The sequence below is a fragment of the Pseudorasbora parva genome, chromosome 16, assembly GCF_024679245.1.
Source record: "Pseudorasbora parva isolate DD20220531a chromosome 16, ASM2467924v1, whole genome shotgun sequence".
Lineage (NCBI taxonomy): Eukaryota > Metazoa > Chordata > Actinopteri > Cypriniformes > Gobionidae > Pseudorasbora > Pseudorasbora parva.
Window position 1 is genome coordinate 40,500,764 of NC_090187.1, and position 19,986 is coordinate 40,520,749.

At 36.6% G+C, this 19,986-nt stretch overlaps 1 long non-coding RNA gene across 1 annotated transcript in view; it reads left to right on the plus strand.

The window, feature by feature from the left end:
* The window catches only part of LOC137043565 (uncharacterized), a 242,401-nt gene that overhangs the window by 166,043 nt on the left and 56,372 nt on the right, over window positions 1-19,986 (plus strand). The window lies entirely within an intron of this gene.

A 19,986-nucleotide genomic window follows, 5' to 3' on the forward strand; every position in this document is an offset into this window, starting at 1 on the left:
AAGCTGAAAAATGCAACAATGTATAATTGTTTGCCCTTGGTTTGGACCAAATGAACCGAACTAGAGATGTGAAAGCACCCTAAAAGAGTTCACTGTAAAGCATAATCTATTGTTCATTTCATTAAGGTTGTGCTTGACTTTACTTTCATGGAAGTACTGCGTCTCTAAGAAATGTCTTCAGCTAGTCAGCTTGAGATTCTTTCCATCTAAATGGTTATATCTCTTAAACCAAGTAGTGAATGTTTTATGAGCAGTGTGATAAACTCTCTCTCTTTTTTTTGTAATCAGAGAAGTAAAAAAAAGTCGCACAGACACAACCAGACAAAAAAAAGCAGTTTGTTTAAACGCTACATAGTGTACATTGAATAAAATACATTAATAACATTCATTATGATTTTAAACGAGGAAACATGACAAACCTCTGCGGTTACTTTTAGTCTAAATGTAAAGACAAAAACTGCACATGATGCAAACTGTCAATGAACCCAAACCGCTTTTTTAGACTTCCAATTTATTTCTCAATGCTGGATGAAATATTTTACAGAAATTCACTCGAGTAAAGGATTTGCTGTTTACTTTCAGAAGTCAGAGTAATGTTTTCTATATCCCTGATCAAATGGAGAAATACATATCTGAAATGTCATTACTTTATGGCTTTAATTCTACTAGGAATGAAATTGATTTGACACATTCATCTTACATTAAAAGTTATTGAAACCTTGAGAATACTGGTAATGTCCATGTACACCTGTGTATGTTTGTTGACATTCAAGACATTTTGCTATATGCAAATATTGTTTATTAGTCTTAAAAGAATCAGCAATATCAAAAAAGTTTATTTCGCTTCATAATTATTTTCCTTTTTGTTCCCACAGATGGGGCCGTACAGAAGTGTATTTGCTTGTACGTCCACGATTCTGTTTGAGTACGTGTAATTGAGATTTTTTTTCCCAGCAAAGAGGTGTATCAAGGTTTAGTGCATTATCATGCTGCACACACTCAAGTCTCTGAGCATCTGCTCTGGTTAGAGTGCATTGTGTTTCTTGTATGCAGCAGTGTGGAGTCTGGGTGAAAAGCTGTTTGGAAGCGAACGCCTGTATAATCAATGAAAAACAAACAGTACACGGCTCTGTGCGTGTGGGTTCCTGTGTGCTCGTATGCGTGTGTAAATGTGTATAACCTAGACCTTATGAAAGCGGATGGAGGTGTGAGTATAATTGTGTTAGTCGCTGAATAGGCCCTGTGGCTCACTGAATGGACGATTTTTGTATCCTTGCTCAGTCAAGATGTCTTCATCGAGTTGGAGCCGTGCCTGGCAAGCACTCACTAAGGAGTTCTTTTCGCCACAGCTCAAAAACCTCAGCAATGTGATCAAAACCAATTTCCCCATTTGAATAAGCCTGAGCGCGTTTCCTTATCTCAGCTTTGCAGTCCAAGAAATCCAGGCTCAGATGATAGGTCTGTGAAATGGTGAAGAAACAGAATTAATTTTGAGGGTAAGCACCGAGCAAAAGCATGCTTTATGATTGTACCCTTGCAGGTATAAACAGGAGCTCCAGCCCACCTTGAAAAGGTGATTTCACCTGAGCTCTTGATTTAAGGCTTAGAGTCCGGGCCCGTTGCTTTGATTTAAGAGCTGTTCACACAGTATGTGAATTTTTGCATGAAAACATGAAATGATGCATTTATATCTGCAACTATTTGGCCCGCAACAAACCCAATGTTTCATGTAGTTTAGGAAGATTTTTTTTTTTTTTAAACGTGCAGTATGCAACTTTTGGCCACTAGGGGTCACTCATTCAAAATAATAACAACTGACGTACTTTGGTGACGTCGGGAAAGTGCGTGGGCTCATGGGAGTTGTTGTCATTATTGCCACTGTCAACCAGCGAATCTGGCATCTCCAGCAGAAAACATGTTCACTGACAAGGTAATTGATTGTTATATTACATCTCTATTATTGTTAAGTTTAGTTACGGCTTTTCACTTTATGTAATGTCAATCTAATGAAATAGCAGCAAGCTACCGTTACTTAACAAACTTATCAGTAACGTTAGCTAATGTGCGAGACAGAATGTTGTGCGGGCGGTCGCTATGCCAACATACCTATAAGTTGGTAGGCTATGTTGACATATTAACCGCGCATCATAATTTGAGTTACTCAAATTATAGATATATTGACATGGCATCCGCGATTGTCGAACATTCTGTATATCAACTGTTCAATACGGAAATACATTTCAATTTAGTTTATCATTACCAACATAAAACAGTAAATGAGAGAACCAGCACCAGCAATACGTTGTTTATTGGAACACGCGCTGTGTCGCTCCCCACGTTCATCAATCATTCTAATAAACATTTATTTTGGAACTCGGAGATATATGAATAAGTAGATCATTATTAAATCAATATTATATGTAGCTAGTATTAACATATGATAAAAGTGACGGTCACCTTATATTAATTGACAAAGATAGTGGCATATTACCTTATGAAGCTAACGTTACTTTCTCCAGCTACATATAAAACCAATAATAGCTAGTCCATCTGCGTTTTACACATGACATCATCGTGTCACCAAATATACGGATAGAAATACTTTTGAATCAGTTTTTAAAAAAATAGCTCTTTCAGTCTCCAAAAACAGAGAATCCGCCTGTTTGAAAAGCCGATACAAAATGGATAACATTACGTATTCAGCTAAACGCGTCTCAATGTGGTCAAGATCGCTATGCAATATGCAAACATACAGCATGTTATGATTATATGATTATTATGTTAGCTGAATGGTTACTTAAATGACCTGTTTATTAAAACACAAGCGAGATCAGCATCTCTCTGCAGTCCGAGCTTGTCACGAAGATTTCGCCATCTTTCAAAGGCTTCTCCAAGGTTTACACGTCTCTTGCTTCTTCTACTGTCCCAAAATCTTCTCGGGTCATTTTTTTCCCCCTTACGTTTGCGCTTTGTTGAGCTGACAAAACGTACAGGCAAAGAGTAGTCATGATCCATTATCATACAGACTTTTTTATACGGGGGTTCCCCTTATACTGTCTGTCAGTGTTCCTCTTTGAGTTTGGCGGTTCCGCCCATAGATATCTATGGTTCCGCCGAGTTCCGCAGGAAGCAAGACGCAAACGTGGATATGACGTGAAAGACTGGCGACATAACGGAAATAAAGACACGGTCCGTGTCTTCGAATTAAAATATTAATTTCTCTGGATTTAGAAGTTAATTAGAACTGTCGGGATAATGTAAACACACAACTTTAAAAAATATATAACATAGATATAGTGATCTTTTATATTTTTAATGCTGAAACATTACATATTGTGCCTTTAATCTTTAAAGGCCCACATAAGTGGCTTAAAACACACAGCATTATTCAATGTGTTGACATGATTTTCACTGAATCTGGAAGATAGGGTAGGACATATTGAACAGCTCCTCCTATTCTTTAACAATAGTGTTTCGTTTATATCACAGCTCGGACAGAGCTCTTGAGCTCTGTTAAACAGCAGTTTCCTTTCTAATATCCTCCATATTGCTATAAAATACAGCATTCTGTGCAGTACATTGTGCAAATTGGACTCTTTTTTTCTTCTAAAAAGACCCTGCTGCTTGCAAATTCTCTTTAAAGTTCTTATGCTGCTTATTATTCGGTTATAATGAGCTAAAGCTGATACTATTTCTTTGTTATTGAAATGAAGCCTAAAATATAGCTTCATGTCATCTCCTCTTTCGGTATGCTATGAACATGACAGTGATCGAAGGCGTGGTTATTCTCATTTTTTTCCGTCTTTTATCTCGAAATTAAGTGAGTTTATTCTCAACATTTTATGACTTTTAATCTCGCATTATTATGACTTTAACCTCAAAATGGGATTTTTATTATAATCCGCCATTTGCCGAGCTCGCTCTTCTTTCATTTCCCATCACGTATTACATCAGAAAGGCATTTACTTTCAATAAAAATGAAGAAAATGTTCTACAAGTGGAAATAAATTGTGAAATATTTAATAATAATAAAAGCATTTATTTGGTAGAGTTGGGGTTAAATGTAGAGAGGTCTTTTATTATCCCATTAAGGCGGCATCCTTTTAATAATTTTAATAAATATAATAATTTAAACTCTGTATAATCTGTTATTATTGTGTCATGTTAATGTACAACAATACTGAGGTGCAAATATATGTGCACGTAGGGATCTGTCAAAATAAATTATGAATTACAATGTTTTACACACTTTTTACACATTATACTTTTATATGGTGTATAAAGAATGTATCACTATTTTCACTTAGTAAGTATCATCTATAGCTAAGAAAAAGTAATTTGTACTTAGTGCAAAAAAAGCCCTAATCCTCCTCTGTACTAAATATACTTTACCAAATTAATTTTAAATATAACTAATAGATGATGAGAGAAAAACAGCATATTTTTATTTGTAAAGCCACAGTACACTTTCAGGTCAAAACTGAGCCGAACAAAAAATGAGTAACAATTTATATTAAATGATTACATATATTACCATTTTTATAATTTGAAAATCTGAAAAAAAATATAATGTGTATTTTGACAGTCTTAACCCATATCCATATTTTCATTGTCATACTAAAAACTATGGATTTAAATATACATTACGGCACTTTCTACATACGGCACTTTCTATGCCGATGTCCATGCAACTATATATACCATGCATGACCTATATATATATACACGTTGGTCATGCATAGTAGTTGACAGCCTCAACTAAAAAAATTCACCTTTGCTTTTTCTTACAAATTTGCTTGTTGTTGTGAATGCATTTATCTGGTGCTGTGCATTTTTTGTTTTATCTATATTTTTTTACTTTTAATTCATGGCTACATTCAGATTACATGCAATTCAATTATTTTGCTCATATGCAAAGAGATTTATTTTTTTCATAACAGTGTGAACAGCACCAGCCACATGATTTGGGCTACTCTCATATGTGGTCTTAAATCAGCTACAGGTCTGATGCGTTGCAATGTGATCTCAGTCTGAACAGTCATATCATAATTCATGCCGCTTTTACATCTTGACATTTAAGATTTTACATACCGGTAACTCATCTGGTCACTCAGTGAAAATGGAAGACGGCAGAAAAATGATTCTGTGGCGGGAGAGTGAGCTGATGTACTATTACTATACTATTAATAGTATTTGGGTGACAGCTCTCTACAAGCTAAACTTTTCTTTCTCCTCATACTCCTCTGCATCCTCCTTATCATGTGCACATGTAAATGCTGACTTCAGTGGCCTCCATGTTTATAACCGCACGCTGCATGCCATCTTTGCATGCGGGTCACTTCAGAATCATGTCCAGGTCACACTCAAATCTGATATTCACCACATTTTAAAAACAATATGAAACAGAAGAAATTGGATCTGAGCAATAAATCAGAATTAAGCACTAAGGTTTGCAGTGTGAACGTAATCGCCTGTTTTGTTGTTGTTTCGCCTCAGACAAACTGTCAAGTGCACACTGTTTTGGTTTTGTTTTGTTCCTGTTTTTCCTGCTGAGTTCCTAATTAGTTTCCTTGGTTATTAATTAGTTCCACACACCTGTTCCTGTTCACTTTGATTAGACCGTGCCAGTATTTAACCCCTCAGTTCGCTCAGTTCCCTAATCCGGCATTGTTAATGTGGCTGTGCTTATTGTTCCATCCTGCGAACTCCTGAGTTATTCTGTGTGGATTTATGTTGCCTTTACATGCTCGGAAATTCCCTACTTTCCACTTCAGAAGTCGTGATTACGTGCTTTGTTGTCGGAATAAAAAGGAAAACTGGAGGACACCATGTTTATTCTTGCCTATTTATTGGGAAAATCTTATTACAACCAAAATTAGTCACATGCACTGATGCCAGATCTGTTTTCTGACAATTCTTTAATTTTGGTCAAATGCAGGCTATTTTTTCTGTGTTTAAAGCATACAGTGCACTTTAAATTATTACTCATATATATAAATGTGGACTACATTAATGACAAGACAAAAAGATCTAGCTTTTTGGAAGGAAAAAATGAATAAATCATATCTGTCACAGCATGTAGTTCTATGACAGATAGGTTTAAACATAGTGTGTTTAAAGTTTATGGCATGCCCATCTCAGGAATTTGGCTATCAAAATTATTTCCAAACTTCCCAATGGTAAACATGACATCAAAGGGCGTTAATGCGCAATTTTTACCTAGGAAACTTGTACTTACAATAATTTCGATAGCACGTGAAGGCAGCATTAATAAAGACTATACTTGCTATGCTCCTTTGCTATACTGCTCTCTGCAACCCAGCATGACACAAACTGGGCTTTTTATGAATTTTGAGGCTTTGTGATTTGTTTGATTGTTCGTTTGGACATTTTATCAATCATTAGCTGCTTTTCCACTGCCAGGGCTTTCAATAGCCTCTGACCTGTAGCATCGAGCCCAAAACCACGCTGCGTTTCCACAGTCGAGCCAGAAGCTCCACAGCACTTCACCAAAACCTGCCCGTCACACAAACCCATCACTTCACCAACAAATAGAAGTTTATCAGAAAACTAATCCGAAAGAAATCACTGGAAACACACCGCAAAATTACAAAATGAACATTTTTGTCATTTTCTGAAAGATTTTTGCGGTTTGCATTGACGTTTTGTGAGCCCTGTGGGCAATTTATTCTGGTTGCCGTTTTCCCACACGCTTTCATAACAATTCCCACATGTAGTGATTAGGGAGCTGAAGCACCAATAAAAATGCAAATCTTAACCAATCCTAGCCATGGGCGTTTACTTCAAAGTCTTCAGTGCGGCACGCCCATAAAAACCCAGCGTTCAGGAGAGAGCCCCAAAACCAAAGACATTTAAAAGTCTTTAATGCCAATGTTAACTGGAATATGAAATCATCCATGGCGCTGCCATCTCAGATTAACTCCACCTTTGTTTTCGTAACCACTCCTCAAGCCTGAGCTGGCCTGCTTTGTACCAATGTATTCGGTAGGCCAAAAAATCCCTGGCCGTTGGTCCCAAGGAAGGCCCGACAAGGCCTGATCAAGCCCCGGAAGTCACAGTGGAAACGCGACTTAGCCTGGCATGCACTAGAATTATGAGAATATCTTGCTAATTTATTCTTCAACTATGAGAGACACAGAAAAATATAAAAATTAATTGTAGTGATTAGCTGTCCTGCATCTGTCTCATGCAGGTTGGATAGTGACATTGCCTTAGTTATAGTCAATATCAGAAGAGGGGGAAAAAAATTGCACATTATTTATTCATCAGTGACTGTTTTTAATTGTTGTAATTGCTTATCATCTCTGAACTTAATGTCGTTATAAATGTAAATATATGCAAGCTAAACATTTAGATTTTTAAGTTTTGTTTTTGTAGTATTTAAAAAAAAAGTTTTACAAGTAATTGTCATCCTCTTTTTTCTTGTTAACTGTTTGGTAATTAAGACAAATGAAGTCAATGAAATTAAATTTTATCTTGGAATTGATGTGGTCTGGCTTAACTGGACTGGTTCTTCTGTCAGCGATAAGAAAGACAGATTACTGAGAGATTAAAGAGCTCTGAATCGAAGATTTGCAAGACCTAATTACTCACTTAACAAATTAAATTACACATACAACTGGCAAACAAGACCACTAACAGATTTAAACACATGCTGATCGTATCATGGCTGAGAATTCACAGTTTGTGGGGTACATTGCAGCGCAGATTGTTTTATGAGCCTGTCTCAGTGTAACACGGGCTTTGTAAAAAGACTGGAGATAAGACCGTCTGTGCTTCAAATAGTATGGTTCACCCACAGTCTGTTCACTCACTATCTGAATTGTGTAGTCATGCTTTGTTTATAGCAGTGAAATTCTCATTCCATACACATTTCCAACTCACAGACTTTCCTGTATGTCACGGGAGGTTGCAGACAAACAGACGCTGATCATGATAATGATAAATAAAGTTCCAACAAGTTTAATAGCACTAATAGTTCTCCACAGGACAGGCAAACAGGCGGCAGCAACACACACTACACATAGACGCGATCCGACCAAGCAAAGAACCGGACAGGGAGATTATATAAGGCAGGGTTCTCCAAACTCGGTCCTGGAGGGCCGCTGTCCTACAGAGTTTAGCTCCAACCCCAATTAAACACACCTGAACACGCTAATCAGTGTCTAACTAGGGCCTTGTAAGAGACTGATTAACTGGTTCAGGTGTGTTTATTTTAAAATTGAACTCTGCAGGACAACGGCCCTCCAGGACCGAATTTGGAGACCCCTGATATAAGGGAGCTAATGAGGGAGAATGCAATCAGGGAGAACAGAAACAGGTGTTAATGGTTAACTATTCAGGAACGCAAACGAGAGCAAATGAACAGAACAAAACATGCCGGATCAGTATGATGCTGTGCTCTGCTATTGTGGTCGATGCTGGGTAAAGGTAATTTTAAAAGTAATGGATAACAATATTATACTACTCCCTAAAAAATAATTCATTGTGTTAGTAACTCTGGTTACACTGTATTTTACAGTGCCCTTGTTACACGTTATATAGTAATAACTATAAATTATGCATAATTACATGCAACTAACTCTAAACCATACTCTTATCCTACCCTAACCCTATAGTAAGTACTTGTAGTTTATTAATATAACTCAGTACTTAAATGTATAATTACACTGTGAAAAGGACACCATAAAAAATAAAGTGTAACCATTAATTTTATGGAAAGTAATGGTTTACTTTGTATCACCTGGGCTGGGTTAGTTTGTTTTTTAACACACATCAGAGTTTGCATTTAATAGTTTATATTCATTTTTAGGAATACTGAGGGGTTTTTTTGCAGGTGAGATGAATAAATGCTTGCTCATATTTAGTCTAGACCTACAAGCGTTATGTTCTCACACAACGCCTCTGCACTTATTCCTGGGCTGTGTTCCAGTCCTAATTTTATGCTCTTCACTTGCTAACTTCCCTCTGTCTCGTGGACTCGGGTGTGCGTCATTGCGTATGTTGCATGAGTGACCACTACTGGAACGTGCATAAGGTTCAAATGAAACGCACTTAGCCCTTGATCACTTCGAATTCACCATGGACCTGATTTATTATTTAAACCTCTTTTTACTTATGCATTTGTTTTATGCACCATTCTATATGCATGTAAGTTGGAAAAAAATATGAAGTCCTATAGGCATATGAGCTGTTGGAGGAAAATTAAATTACACAAACAAACTAAAAATTATCAATTGTATAAACTTTGACTGGGGACATAATTTAACAACGAGTATTATCTAATTCAATCTCTATATAATTTATTATACGTTATTTCGGGATTTCTTCTCAAAATAATATATCATACACTACAGGTGAGCACAATCTGCTGTGATGTCACAATCATAGGCGCCAATACCGTGGGTGCTCCGGGGCTCGAGCACCCACTGAAAATACCGAGCACCCACGTGTGTGAAAAATACTGTGGTTTTTTTTACACGTGAAACATGAACTCATGTTATATTGCACACTGTAAACATAATCAAGGCTTCAAAAACACACGAAAAATGGGACCTTTAAAATTAAACATTGAAGTTGGATCTATGTGTCGCTGTCAGTCGCCTGCTCCAATATCCTATCCACCAATTTTACTGTGTGGACTTGTGACATTGATTCTTAATTTCCCACGAAGCTGATCGCGGTTACGTCTCAGTTAAACTTTTCATCTCCAAACCTGTCTGTATTTGTGAGAAGTGGCGCTGTCCTGATTTGAAAGATATGCTACTTTACGGCTTTATTATCAAGTAAATAGGTGTGTGTGTGTTCGTGTTGGCTGATGTCCATTGGCCGCTGCCCAAGGTTCTGAAATGCGAAAAATGTTTGACTACTTTTTTTACGTCTTTTTTTTAAAGGGCGCGTGCGCCCATGAGCACCCACGGAGGAAAACATAAATTGGTGCCTATGGTCTCAATCATGCTGAATTGTGGGATATAGAGCTGTTTAAAGCGTACATCGCCGTAGACTCACTCCCTCGGTCGAAACCACATAAACTCCCCTCGCCCACTTATAAGTGGAACTTATTTCAAGAAGTGAAGTGGAACGCGTACCCCTGATTTCTCTCAACATGGAAACAGGAGAGCTGTCAGTCATTAATAAGGGGGGAAATAGTAAATTGAGGTACTTGTATGAAAAAAGTGACTGATATATTGGTTTACATTTAAAAGTAATTTGTTACCTTATTAGTTACTTAAATGTAATCGGATTACCTAACTCACATTACTTGTATCAGTGTGTGTATGTGTGCTAGCTATATTTTACAAAGTCAAACTACATTTGTTTCGATTGTACACCTGGAAAGTGAAAAGTGTAAACTGCTTATTAGGCAAAACATTAAATAATTAGCTTTCTCAGAGGTAATTTTTCAGGCCTGATGGGTTAAGTAGAGCAACCACTGAACTAGAACTGCATGTTTTATTTCAGTGATTGGAATAGAAACGGGAAGAAGCTGAACAAACTTGCAGAATTTTGAGCAGGTAAACATGGGTAGCAACACAGCAGGGCAAACTACAGCAATTCATGGTTTTGTTGTAGCCTTAAGAAACACTTGAGGAGGAAGAATTGTTATTTCAGACAGAAATATCAAACTCTTGATGAAAAATAAAGGCTCCAAAAGGGTATTTTTAAAGCGATGCCAAATAACCGTTTTTGGCTCTCCAAAGAACAGCTCTTAAAAGAACCATTGTATTTGTATACAGTTATTGAAATAATATAGTTTTCAACAAGGGTACATTTAATTGATCAAAAGTGGCAGTAAAGATATTTACAATGTTACAAAATATTTATATTTCAAATAAATGCTGTTTTTTTTAAACTTCTATCCAGCAAAGTATCCTGAAAAAAATACATTTTACAATATTACTGATTTTACTGTATTTTTGATTAAATAAATGTAGTCGACTTCTATATCAAAGACATTGAAATATATATATATATATATATATATATATATATATATATAACTGTGTACTGCCATGAACATGCAGTTGAAGGGGGGATTCTGAAATCCACTGCCGCTTCAATATACCTGTATATATTTATATCCTAATTAACTTCATAATCAAAACCTTAATCACTATTTTATCTTCCTATATTATAATGATTCTTTCCAGTTATGATTTTGCTTGTAGTTTCTTGTTTTCTAAAGTGTGTATTTGGTCTCTGAGGAGTGACTGAGGGTCTGACCTAGAGATGTATGATGTGTCACTAAACACTTGCCACAAGGTTGTGTGTTTGGATTTTTGAGGTATCACACACCACTAACATGTCAGTAGTGCTTCCAGAGATGAAATATGGATTTGTCTTTCATTTAATTTATTATGTTTTATTCCTTTTATATTTCCTTTTACTGAAACACTAAAGAGTCCAGATGAATATTGCCTGTACTATTGTGTGTCCCTCTCACTGAAAGAAAGCACATGCTATCAGCATGCTTTGGAGAAATGTTTTGTTTATAATTAGTTAAGATGTTCTCAACCTTGGAGGAAACTAGTATTCTCTGGATTTTGTGTGTGTGTGTGTGTGTGTGTGTGTGTACCAGATATGTGCAGGCCTAATGTTGGAGATGGACATTTCTGCAGAAAACGGCAGACTTGAAGACGCTTTTCGGTGGCATATGAGGTCACTGTGATGTAATGGGGCGACGACGTGTTTACCTAGTTTGGTGATATGTGCTCCTATCTGAAAGTTGCTTACATTGCATTTTATCTGAGCCAATCAGAATGACGTGGATAGACCTTGAAAACGGTATAACTGTTGGGACAATTGGTTGTACGATAGGGCGAGGCAACGAGACGGTGAGAGAGGGAGCTCGGCCTACGAACTCCTTGTGAGACTTGAAGCTGGCTTCTACTTTTGAAACTGCAAACTATTCTTAAGTAAATTTTTATTTTAATTAATTGCAATCCTGACTCTGTCTTCATTTCTTCACTACTGGTCCTGGGTCATAAGCTGTTAAACCCTAACACAGTAAATTCATATTAATGTTTTTACAATTAAAATGAAACATAATTAATATGTTAGATAAGTGCCTTAACTGTACATCACATGCCATGCTCTGAAATCTGAAACGTATTGTCTTGTTTCTCAGCATACGTCTGTGCGATGACTCTGTTTCAGTCTGTTTACATCAGTAAAATGATTTATAGAACGTCTCTTTCAGGATTTGTGGAATTCAAAAGGCTTGAGGAAAAACAATCTCTGTGTCTTGTACCTCTTTCTGTTTGTCAGGGTGGATTACCGAACGGGAAGCAGTGAGCTGTGCTATGGAGAATGGAAAGTGTATGAGCTCTTAAAGTGAAAATGACAGATCTATGAGAGAAAAATCTCATTTTTCACATCTGAGGAATATTGGCCCGTTTAGGCCTTCAGTAGTGTGATGAACAGATCAGCTGCGGGTCGTTTCTTATCTTTTCTGTTCCCACTAGTAAAGGCTCAATCTGTTGCCACCTGTAAACCATTGTGATTAACACATCTTCTGCTAATACTAAGGCTCAAATGACGGCAGGCAACATCAGATGTTGCTTTCTCTTGAGACTGCTCTAATTATTCTCTCATGTTCATGAGAGTAGAGTTGCATAGCACACACAAAAAAGTCATCATAAAAGAATGAGAATACTTTCAATTCAATCAGTCGTGTGAATGGAAATATGTGGAACGAGTAATTCTTCTAACTGGAGTAGAGTATCACATAATTTCAACTGAATGCACTGATTCAGATGAAACATGCTCTTGAATATTTATTTGGTGAAATCAGCATGGCTTTAAAAGTTTCCCGTCTTTTCTGCAGCCCATAACTTTGCCTGTTTTTAACAAGCTGAAGAATTGAGATTCATACGCCGTCACCGCGGCACAGTGCAATGAAAGAGATTTCTCATTCTCTGTGCAAATGAAGTCACAATAAATGATCTGTGCTTCCCGACAGGAACCTTCTTCAGACTTCGCAGAGATTCTGACACGCTCTCCAAACACACTCCATTCCTCTCAGCCCACTCCCTCCTTGAAATTCAAACCTTTCTCAAACTGAATCGTATGAATTATTTACCTCAGATGACAGGACTGCGGGCTTCAAGCTCGGCTGATGACTACTTGGCTCGGTCCGTTTCTAAACGGTGTTTATTGTCATTGTTGCTCTCACATTTCATTCTCTTAAATGAAACTGTCATTTGGGCCTCATATTTAAATGTTGGCAAGAACAATCGCTGCATAAATTCAGGGTATTCTCAGAAATATTTAAGATGAATACCTTTTGGTTTCATCTCTGTGTTGGATTAAAGGTGGTTCGGTATAGCAGAAGTTCAAGTGCGAGTCAAAAACGGCTCAAAAAGATAGGCTTTCAGGAGTCAGATCTGAAGTTGCAGCTCAATTACAAAGAGCAATGGGAGTCACAGTTCTCCACACCACAGCTATTCAACTTTCAGCCAAGCCACGTTTGACTTTTGACATTGTATAGCATCATAGTATGATCCTTTTATATACAAGTACTTCTCATCCCAGTTATTTCGGGTGCATTTTGAATTTATGCAGTTTGTATTATAATCTCCATTTTGCCTGCTTATGGGGGGCCTGGTAAACTCTACATTATGGGGACAAAAGATGGCAATATCTAAATTCCTTGTGACATTTTTGGTCCCCATGAGGAAAGCATCTTATAAATCATCTTATGAAATTGTTTTTTGACAATTTAAAAATGCAGAATGTTTCCTGTAATGGGTAGGTCCACGGGTAGGGGCAGTGTAGTGGATAAAATATACAGTTTATACGGTATATAAAACATTATTATGGGAAGTCCCCATAAAACATGGAAACATAACGTGTGTGTGTGTGTGTGTGTGTGTGTGTGTGTGTGTGTGTGTGTGTGTGTGTGTGTGTGTGTGTGTGTGTGTGTGTGTGTGTGTGTGTGTGTGTGTGTGTGTGTGTGTGTGTGTGTGTGTGTGTGTGTGCCCTTGTTTATATTACATTGTGGGGACCAAATGTCCCCATAAGGATAGTAAATCCTGAGATTACCTACATTGTCCCCACTTTTCAAAATGCTTATAAATCATACAGGATGAGGTTTTTTTTAGAAAGTAAAAATGCAGAATGTTTCCTGTGATGGTAGGTTTAGGGGCAGGGGCAGTGTAAGGGGATAGAAAATAAGGTTTGAACAGTATAAGAACCATTACGCCTATGGAAAGTCCCCATAAAACATGGAAACACTACGTGTGTGTGTGTGTGTGTGTGTGTGTGTGTGTGTGTGTGTGTGTGTGTGTGTGTGTGTGTGTGTGTGTGTGTGTGTGTTCATTTTTGTTTTCAGGTTTTTTCTCAATATTTGGAGATGATTATAGACATTTACCATTACAGTATTGTAATATTTTTAACATTTTAATAAGCTCTAAAAAATAAAAATTAGCGAACTCAAAACAGTCTTCACATAAACCTGTTATAATGAATGTCATATTTAGCTTAATAAAACCTTTACATAATTTTTTTCCACTTGCCCCACCATAAATAAATGTTTTAGTTTTATTTTTTTTACACATGAAACCTTGTATTTTAATAAGTAAGAATGTTATGACAGCAACATTTTACATACAAAATTCACTATTTTTTTTAAAGAATAATAAAATAAAAACAAATGAACAAATACTACATACTACAAGCAAAAAAAAAATGCAATAGAACAAATATACAGATGTAATAAACAGTGCTTTAAGATTTTCTTTAGTCAGTGACAATAGGCTTCAATGTATAAATTAAGATCAATCCTTATTAAAGCTACAAAGGTCTCTTTATGTTTTGTTGTTTGCACAATACCGTTTTCAACTAAACAGAAAAAGTATGCGTTTTGGACTCTCATTTACACGACAATGGCCTGAAAATGCATGTTTTTTTTGTTTGTTTGTTTTTTGTTTTTTTACAATATGGTTATCGTCTCTATGTAAACTAGAAGAAAAAAACTTGATTTTGTGAAAATGGTAACATCATGCACATGTGTACTACGTGTTCAAACTAATGTCATGTAATGTTTCTTTACAATGTGACATTGTCATGAATAATACAGCAGTTTTATATTTCGTGGATCCTTGTGAACAGGGCAACTTTGACATAGTTGTGGTCTGTATGTGAAAAATGCAGAGGAAAAGCATTTTTTGGTTTTCAGTACAACACAGTAGGTTTATTAGGGTGTTGTCACTTTAAGAGACTCAGCTCTAACAATGAAACATTAATTTAAGACTTTTTAACTAATTTAATACTGTGCCTATGTGGATGCTCGCTCTTTTAACAGTCATGTGGTTTTGTCTGTTAGAGAGCAATAAGACATATGGTACTGTTGCGCTGTCTGAGAAGCGGCTTCCTGTGTGTAACGGAGAACCGGACAGGTTACATGTGCACACTTTTCGGGTGTGTGTCTTAAGGCATTTAAATGTTTTAAAAGCACTTGAATGAATGATTGGCTGATTATAGAATAGACCTTATGCTGGACATCCTCTCTCCATCCTCTGATGTTTTTAATAAGTCATTTTAAATGCAGAACAGACACCCATTACATTTTTATTCAGGCAGAATAAATGGCTACTTTGGCATGGCTGGCAATGCTTAATATCTACTAACACTTTATTTTGATGCTTCCAACAGACATTCCACTGATTCAAATTTACTTTGCAAGTACACGTCAACTTATTCTACTAACCCTAATAGTCTACTAATACTGTAACGAGAGCTAGATATCAACCATAAATAAGTAGCCTATCATTTGTTCATTGTTCGAGTGCAGACAAGAAGCTAACATCATCATAGCAGTGTTAAATAATTTATTGACATTTATAAACATTTAATAAAAATGTATACAATTAAAAGCATCATTAAAAACGTCTCGGTTACGTATGTAACCCTCGTTCCCTGAAGGAGGGAACTGAGACGTACGTCAGAACTGAACCGACGAATTGGTCTCTAAAGTCAGATCCCAATTCGTCGGTTAATTTCTGACGTACGTCGAACATGACCGACTGAAAGGGAACCACTGATTTCAAACCAGTTTCTCTTACCGTGTTGCTCTTCTGCCATTGTTTGGACAAAAAAGGTTACACTTTATTTCGATAGTCCACTTTAGTCATTCTACTAGCTATAAGTAACTTTGTGACTACATGTCAGCTAACTTTAATATACGGTAACGCTTCAACGTTCAAAGGATTTCAGACAGGCTATTACTGTAATAATGATGACTAAGAGCACAACACTACCTTATTCCCTAGTCTCCATTGTTCATGAAAGCTGTATGATGTGCTTGATAGGGCATGAAATTCATGCAAGAGAGTCAAGAGAAATCAATGTCCTCATCTCAACTTTCCCATGTGTGTCACAGAGGACTTTTATGCATTTTTAATTGACGACAGGGTTGGTCTGCCATCCAGACTCCTCAGCATTCTGCATGTCTGCATCGAGGACAGATGAGAAATACTGGCCAATAAAAAGTGAAATTTTTAAAATATCCATTAATCTTCTGACAGCTTTGTGATTTCTTTTCGAGAATGAAATATGTGCGTTTAATGAAACATCACGTGGCATGCACAATTTTCAGTGTGTGTTTTTGTGTTTAAACACTGTCAGACTTTTTCCAGCAATCACTTTCTGGATCTGTCAGTGCTGGAGACGTCAGATATTGTGCGGCTTTGTTACATCTTTGCAGGACTTTGACAGGAGTTTTTGTTTTGTTTGTTTTTTAGGTAAAGAGTTGAATTTTTTCCTCAGCAGATTCCAATGGCCATATAACTAGAAGTAACAGTTATTTTTGCCTCTTTCACTTTATCATCTATAGCACCACTACTAATGACTGTTATTCTCAGAAGACCCTTAAAGGCATTCTCAAAGTAAACTTCCTCTATATCATTTATTGCTTTTACCTCTGGACTTTTCACCACAGGGAACATTTTTCCTCTTGTACATCAATTCAACCAAAAAGTAAAAGTACTTATTATAGGTTTATATATGTACTTTCTTTTTCACATAACTTTGTGTGTGTATATATATATATAGCCTATTTTGTGATGTGAGCTCCAGACCCTCAGCGGTCGTTCATCGTTCATCGCTTATTATAGGTTTATATATGTACTTTCTTTTTCACATAACTTTGTGTGTGTATATATATATATATATATATATATATATATATATATATATATATATATATATATAGCCTATTTTGTGATGTGAGCTCCAGACCCTCAGTGGCCGTTCATCGCTCGTGTACCCGCAGAGAACAGCTTTATCTCGGACAGTCCTTTGGGAATTTGCCACTGAGTCTTTTGTAGTTAGTGTTTAAACATGAGATATAATTCATTCAGAGTATAAAACAGGCAATCTTTGATTTTATTAATCTATTACTTGTTCCAGAGCAAATCGATTTTGGTTAAGGGGAAAATTACGTTTCTTAACTTTATATTTAGGTTAAATTTAACTTAAGTCCTGTATGGCCTAGAGTGCTGTTTTAATATTATATTATATAAATAGCAGCCCCCTACGCAACAAACTGTGATGTACTGTGTATTATGTCACCTTTCTATCAAAACCAGCATTCACCTTTTGAGCAGTTTGAGCTCCAGTAGCTCGTCTGTTTGATCGGACCACACAGGCCAGCCTTTGCTCCCCACGTGCATCAATGAGCCTTGGCCCTGTCGCCGGTTCTCCACTGTTCCTTCCTTGGAGCACTTTTGATAGATACTGACCACTGCAGACCAGGAACAGCCCACAAGAGCTGAATTTTCATTAAAATGCTCTGGCCCAGTCGTTTAGCCATCACAATTTGTCCCCTGTCAAACTCGCTCAAATCCTTACGCTTGCCCATTTTTCCTGCTTCTAACACATCAACTTTGAAGACATGTTCACTTGCTGCCTAATATATCCCACCATGATGAAGAGATAATCAGTGTTATTCAGTGTCACTTCAATATGTTGATTTTGTGTTTAAGAAACATATTTTGTTATCACAGTAATAAACAGTAATATTTTTCATGGAATCGGTGATACATTTGTTTTATTTCAAGATGATTTATTTCATCATTTATTTAAAATATAAATATTTTGTAACATTCTAATTTCTAAATGTCTTTACTGTCACTTTTGATCAATGTAATGTGTCCTTGCTAAATAAAATAATTAATTTCTTGCCAGAAAATTATACAAAATATATATAAAATTAAACGTGTGTGCGTGCGTGCGTGCGTGCGTGCGTGCGTGCGTGTGTTATAATATTACTTTACTACTAAAAGATATAGGGACTTGCAAAACTGAATAGTTTTTCTTTCTTTTCTTTTTTTTTGAACGAGTTCATCTAAATGAACCTCCTGAATGAAATGACATTAAACTGAATCAGACATCCCAGTGATTTATATGAGAGATAAGACATTTTACATTTTAGGAGAGCCTATTACCTCAGCTCATTCAGCTGTAAAGCTGTTTGTGCAATACAGTGTAACAAAAGTAGCAATGTAGCAATCGTGTGGAGGAAAAAAGTAGCTCATTACTGGAAAAGCTGCACAGTTTTGAAAACTGCGAAGCTACTGTCATGGCACTTTAAAATATAGTTAAGTTAGTGGCACCCCTACTTTTAGTTCATTACTTCCTAACACAGAGTTGTTGTTGTTGTTATATCTGAATAATCTTCTGGGTTTCACGTAATGTTTCTTTTTTTTTTAATACAGTAGCTAGCAAATATGAGACACGGTGGGTTAAACATAATATATTTGATATATTTGATAATATATCTCTGAAAGTCATTGAAGGTTTTAATACGCAAGGGCAGATATGCCTCTCCACAGAGCAGATGGCAGGTGAACATAATCTCCCACATACACCTGCTAAAGCTGAAGATTTCCAGCATGGGTCACGGATCATGTTCAAGTTTATCATGCAGGGATAGTTATGAAATTGTGTAAGCAGATGGGCATTTAGGAGATTTCATGTGCTGAAATAGTCATTCTGCATCGTGAAAATCGCTGTAATTGTCATTCTTTGCACCATCAAACAGTTAGGTTCATGTGTAAAAAAGAGAGAGTACATTTTTATTGATCATAGCTTTAATCAATAATGGCAAGTTGAGGGTGTGATTGGCTGCAGACCTCACTCCTAATTGATTTATTAATGGGCGGAGAATATAAAAGTTGTAAATCTGCTTATCAGTACTTCCTCTGGTGGACCGTCGTCCTCCAGAAAAGTCATTTGCTCCAGCGTATGTTTTAGTTTCTTTATCTTTTATCAACATTTGGATTATTATTTTTCCTGTTGTTTAAATCCCTAGAAATATTTCTGTAACAGATCACTAGTTTTATTTAATAAATAATCTTATAAAGCCAAACCATTTGTTTGCATGTGATCCTCTTTATGTGACCGTCGAGAAAGAGCTGGCCGTGACATAAATTGGGTGTCTCGTCCGTGGAATGCTGGTGAGTATGTGATCATTTTAATGAATGGTCATCTTTAATGGTCAATGGTCATCTTTATGAATGAGAGCTCCGGTTAGTTAGAGTGTATCCAGCTGGGTTGTGCATTCAATCCTTCCAATGGACACTGTTTGTTGTTATTTTATTATTTTACATTTTGGTTTTCAAGGACTATCCTGAGTTGAGATTTAAGTCTGTCTGGGGTACGCTTTCGGACTTTCAGTCTGACTGATTGTCACTGAGTCCAGCGTTTAATGCCGCCCTGAGCCCGGTACGCCTTCGAAGACTAGGTAGCAATTAGTTAGTGTTTTCTGTCAGATAGGAGCTGGAGTTTCAGAGATTATAGAGGTGAAACTATTCTGCAAAGTTTGTGATTAATTGCGCTCGTGTTTATAGTGCTTTGTGGTAAGTCTTTTTGAAGTTTTGTGAATGAATAGGTTGCGTAATAGACTGATGTGGTCAGTCATAAGCAGCGGCTTATGGGAGTTACATGCTGCGTCCCAATTCGCCT